Source organism: Vicugna pacos, chromosome 11 (assembly GCF_048564905.1).
Source record: "Vicugna pacos chromosome 11, VicPac4, whole genome shotgun sequence".
Taxonomy (NCBI): Eukaryota; Metazoa; Chordata; class Mammalia; order Artiodactyla; family Camelidae; genus Vicugna; species Vicugna pacos.
The window spans coordinates 27,036,053-27,041,874 of record NC_132997.1 but is presented as its reverse complement, the minus strand read 5'-3'; the positions used below and the strand labels follow the sequence as shown (position 1 = coordinate 27,041,874).

General features: G+C 48.7%; 1 long non-coding RNA gene across 1 annotated transcript; it reads right to left on the bottom strand.

The window, feature by feature from the left end:
* Positions 1 to 710: 710 nt before the first annotated feature.
* On the bottom strand, positions 711 to 4,224 carry LOC140699231 (uncharacterized). The gene is made up of 4 exons (XR_012077251.1): positions 3,900 to 4,224; positions 3,352 to 3,430; positions 1,861 to 2,024; positions 711 to 1,398 (listed from the first exon to the last, which is right to left on the bottom strand). It is a non-coding gene; the product is annotated as an uncharacterized lncRNA (long non-coding RNA).
* Between the last annotated feature and the right edge of the window lie 1,598 nt (positions 4,225 to 5,822).

The following is a 5,822-nucleotide window of genomic DNA, read 5'->3' as shown; positions in this document are numbered from 1 at the left end:
GCCATTCCCATGACCTCCCAGCCTCTGGGCTACTGCCTCTCTCTAAGCCTCACCCCGTGCCCCTCCCTGCCCTCTGGGCTCCAGCCACACTGGCCTGTCTGTCCCTGAATACAGAAACACAGCGCTACCCCTATTCTTATTCCCGCCCCCTGCCTGCTTTCTTCCTTGTCTTGAGCAGAGGCTCCTCACCACTCCTGTCTCAGCTGGAATTGCAGCCTTCAGGGCCCTTGTGTGATCACTCAGAGGAGCCCTGCCCACACCTCTCTCATGCCTCTCCCCGGGGCAACCTGACCTTCTTTACAACAATTGTCACCACACGAAATTGCATTATTTCTGCCTGGGTTATGCACAGTGAGCTCTCCGAGGGGTGATTTTCTTCTTTGCAATATTCCCATACCTAGAACAGTGCCTGCTCAGGTAGGTCCAAGAACCAGTGTGCCCTGCAAGGTGTGGGGCAGGTAGGGCTGGGGGAGAGGGGGCAGCCTACCCTTTCTGGGTGACCTGGGTGAGGAGAACTCTGATTTGGCACAACTTGGGAGAGGCACCTAAAGCCACCTGGGTCTCAGATGGGCTCAAATGAGTAATTAATTCACCACTTTAAAAGTCAGCCCCTTTTTGTGAAAATTCCTTCCAACTGAAATGATAGTGTCACCAGATGCAAGTTCACGTGTCCAGCGCACAATGAGGCTGAGCAAAGCACAACATCAGAGTTTGGAGAAGAGAAAGTTTTATTGCAGGGTTGAGCAAGGAGAATGGGTGGCTCTTGCTCTAAAACCTTGAACTACCCAAAGGATTTCGGCAAAGCATTTTAAAAGGCCAGCTAAGGCAGGTGTGGCCCAGGGTGTATAATCAGCTCGTGCACAAGTCTCTGATTGGTCGATGTTGAGGTAACAGGGCGGTCAACACGATCAATCCTTAGGCACCAGGTGGTCTGGGGGCTACGTGCTAATGACCATCAGGTAGTTAATTCCTTCCGTTTGGTGGTGGTTGTACCATCAGAAAAACCCCAGAAATATGCATCAGATACTATTATCGGAGTGGAGCCACAGCAGAGGATATGGGGGAGGGGTCTGTCTCCAGAAGGTCCCATAGGGTCCTGCTTGATAACAGCTGAATACTATGATCAACTCCCAAATTCAGCTTTTTACTGCTTGTTTCCAAGCACACGTCTGTGAAAGGTAGTGTCTGTGACAAATGCTGGCAGGAACTGATGCCCAGGGATCACCTTTGGTCACGAGGCTGTTTCTCTTTCTCAGTGATATGTATGCATTTACCTATACCTTGCTGACAAAAAATGTAATCAGTCAACCTAAGAAAGAAACAGAAAATTTCATTCAAGCCGAATTTGAGGATTATAACCCAGAAGAGCATCGCAGGAAACTCCAAGAACTGTTCTGCCTGTTAGAAATCAAGACACAGTTATGTAAGTTTTTTGAGACAGGGGACTGTACATCAAATGACGTATTATTGACAATTTACATAATACAGATCTGTGCCATCCTGGTGGGTCATGTGACCCCCTTACAAGATGTTATCTTTTAAGGATTGTCTCATTGATGCTCGGAGAATGCTGCTCTTCACGATTGAGCAGGTATCCCTGCCAATGGGGGAGGTTTGGTCCACACTTAAAGCAGATACACCATGAACAATCAGGGGATAGAGAAGGCAGAGAAGAATTTTTCTGTTTAAATTTTTCTTGTCTTGCCATAAAATATGAATTTTATTTCACAACCCTAAAGGCTGTCTTATTTGTCACAAGTTGATAAACCCAGTCAAGCCAAAGTGGCATCTTTGCTTATTGTGTGAAAGCGGGAGGCATCTGAAGGTCTGACTTTTCCTCTGGAGAACTTGGCAACTCACCTGACCGTGCGTTGTCACAGATAAATTTCCACCACTGCTTCACCCGGGCTGTGCGGGCTGTGACATCTGGTTGGATGGGGTCACTGGAGGGCTGTCACGACAGGACTGGAAGAGTCTTCATCTTGGCTGACCTCCCACTGAGCCACTTCGTGCCCCTCTTCTGCCTGGAGACCACATAACAGACTTGTTCTGCCAGCTGGCAGGGACCACCTCCCCCACTTGCCGGTGAGAGGCAGGTGAGACATCACCTTGGATTCCACCTTTGTGACAGAACAAGGAGCTGACCTCCACCTCTTAAAGCTACAGTCTACACTCTCACCTGTGGCATAGGTACTTTCTAGTCTCTTTTACAGACAGTCCTCTAACAAGTGGGGCCCCGGGGATACACTGGAGTTTGCTTCTGAGTGTGTATGCATTACATTTTGTGAATGAAAAATATTGTCTACCATATCAGTAAACAAAGGATGCTGCAACCATCAAACCATCACATTGCAGCCGGCCTGCCTGCTGCATGGTGAGCCCTGAGGGAACTCCTGGTGGAAACAGAATGCCCACCACCAAGCCCTCAGCCACTGCAGTTATCCCCAGTGGTGCCCCCGAGGGGACTCAAGATGGGAAAGAACAGGACACTGGCCCTAGATTGCTATGGTCCCTATCAAAGGAATGATTTCAATGAGCCCAGACTCTTGCACCTTCCCATACATTGAAAAGCACTAAATTCCTTAACTTGAGATGTCTGGTTTTCTTTAATTAACACTAATCTCTTGATGTTCCGACTACCTGGTTTTTGTTGCAAAACTTCCTATATATCCTGGCTCCTCCCTTACCTCTACAGAGCAGCTCCTCGGAGCCATCTGACAGGCTGCCTCCCAGGCTTGAAGTCCTCAGAAAGTCCACCAAATAAAACATAATTTTCCATTTTTAAGTTCTACCTTTTTTTCAGTCAACAAGTCCCAGTCCCCTCTGCAAGTCTCCTAGCAAAAAGGGAGTTACAGTCGGCAACTAGATGTTTTCTGCTGAAGCTGGAGTCTTGGGATCTAAGGGGACTGGCTGAGGACTTTGAGACGGGGGGACCAGGGGCACAGAGATTCAGAAGGTCCTCTGGAGGGTTAGGAACAGGGAGTTGGCAACATAAGATCATATAGGAGAGAGGAAAAGGGGAATCTGTATCACACGTGACTTTTAATTTTTAAGTCTGACTTGTCCTTTGATTTTATTAAGGATTCCCTGAGTCTAGATGTTACACTTCTTTGGGTTTTCTTTGCAATTTGATCCTTCCATAAATACCAATATGGCAGCCGCTCAGAACGAGAGCTCTCTAAAATTTGTTTCAAATAGAGACCTTTTTTTCTAATTCAAAAAGATTCCTCTTCTGGCCATTGATGAGTAGGATCTCCATCAGTATTTTTGTTCCAGTAGTGACTCTATCCAATAAGGCTACTTATGGGAAAAACCCAGAGGCAACTTTCCAGGCTTAGAATCAATCTTTACCATGGATACAAGAGGTGTCCGTGGTGTGGGCTCAGATGATGCAGCCCCCGTGATCCGAAGGTTTATTCCCAGGAATACTCTAAAAAGGTAAAGATCTTCATTGCATAGGTGGTAAGTATGGTATTGATACCAAGCAGTACCCTGTGGGGCCCTCCCTGGTCCTTCCTCTGCCCCCATTTCTTGTTTGTAGGAAATAGGCTTCATTCAGCCTCCTTGACCTTTCCTGAGTTCCAAAGGGCAGATTCAAATAGTTGCTAATCAGGGAGGGAAGGAACAAGAAACAGTAGTGCAGCCTTGGGGTACGGTCCTGGCTCCTCCTCAAGGGACATAGATGACAGTATCTTTAAGTTCCCTTGCAGGGACTAAGGCCCCTCAACCCATGACTCTTGTTTATGGCTGAGCAGAACCTTTGGAGGCAGCTTTTTGGGGGGGACACTGGGTCCACCAGATTGCCAGCATTCTGATTAAAAACAACTTTCCCTTTTGTTACCAAGGCTGTTGCCCCCAGGATCATACCCCTGCCCCTCCCTCAACTAGAAACCAATTACTCTTATCCAAGCCTCAGGAGGCAGCGGCAAAGAGAAGAAGCAAGAACTGGTTAGAACCAGCTGAGCCCAGACGGCGGAGGATCTGACTTCCACTGGACCTTGAGCCTCATTATACGCTCACTGTGATGCATTAGCTGCTAAATGACACGCCCACCAGTGCCATGACAGTTGACCATCGCCATGACAACAACCACAAAAGCCTGTACAAGGATGGGGGAAAAGGCAGTTGGCTCCAGCACACCTGGAAGGAGGACATGATGGCAGAAGCCTCCCATCAAAGTCCACGTGGCTGGACAGCAGGCGCTGTCTCCCCGAGCCATCTTGGCCAGTGGCCCCTTGTTCGAGAACTGTTTCCTTGCTTGAACAGCTTTCTTTCCTTTTTCTGTTTTGAGAAATGAAGCAGCTTTTTCTTATTATCCCTCTGCCTGTGCTGAAAACGTTTTCACAGCCGGCGGCAAGGACCCACTCTTGTGGGGGAGCTTTCCAATTTGGGGGTGTCTCTACTCACTAACAGTATAGTGAAAATGGTGCTCTGGTGTTCCACAAAAATGTAGGGCACCTCCAGTTACAAACCCACAAATCTATGGCACTGGGCAGGTGCTCCTGGAATGGGACCTTTCCAGCACTGGCAAGCAATGAAGGTTGAAACAGCAAAGGCCCCTTACGGACTGGGACCCCTTATGACAATTTCTGAGAGCTGGCTTGCCTGCACAAAGGGGGTGTTGTTTGTGGCTTTGTCTCAGAACCCCAGCCTGGCCACTAGACATAGCCCAGTAAACACACCTTCTAGAAGGCAGAGACCAGAGAGCTTATTCACCGGCCAACAAGCCAAGTTCTTTGGGACATAGAAAAAGACAGAAAAACGAAACGAAACGAAACGAAACCTTCATCCAGTGTTAACAACTTTCGCTAGGCCTTGGGCTTCTCGGAGCCACACCAGTGCCCAAGACGGACATGCCTGGGGGTCAGATATCGTGTGATGTTTTACAGGTTATCTCGTTGCATGGAAACTTTCTCGAGGCTGGCGGGTGACCTAGAGCCAGTGTACCAGTTTTTTCCATGACCAGCTTACCCTTCTTGGGTGCTTATTGAGGTGGTAAGGGTCCTACTGTCTGTGAAATGTTTGACTTACAGCCACCAATGGGATGACTGATTTCCAAGATGTTACAAGGTTTGCCACTTGGTGGATGTTGAGCCAAAAGACACAACCAAGCCGAAGATCAGGAGAAGAAAGGGTTTATTACTCTCACCAAGTAGAGACAGCGCTGGGGACCTCTCCCAAAGCAGTGCCTCCCCAAACATCAAAGGTGGGGAAGTTTAAACTGAGGATATACAAGTATTCATGAAGGGCTGGAGCGGGGAAGTCAGCATAGAATTGGGGCAAAGGCTGACGGAGTGTGAGGTTTAGTTGACTGCAGTCAGGAGGGTCAGCATTATCGTTTTGTTCACCTGGGTGGGGGCCTTAGTTCCTGCAGAACTCAAAGACGGACTGTTACATACGTCCCTTGAGGAGGAGCTAGGACTCTGCCTTATCACTGCACTGCTGTTGGACTGCCTTTTCTCTGTTCCTGCGTCCCATTTTTCCCTCAAGGTCATTATTACTGAGACCTATTCAAGGTCAAGCCTGGAGGTCAGGCTTAGACCAGCATGGCATTGGCCAAATGGCCCCTCTTATGTTAAGAAAGCCAGGCCTGGTTCTCATTCTCCAGGGACCCTCCAACTTGCCTGCTTACGATGTCCCACAGCAACGTCTGTCTACACAGGCACCAGTTCGCTGAGACCCGCAAACTCACCAGTCGGCGGGGTCGGCCAGGGCAACAGGTTTATAGTGCTTACACCTCATCCTGCCCCACGGAATGTCCTTGTTCTGACAAATGACACAACAGAGACAAAGAAAGGCAGCGACCACCTCTGGTGGGGCAA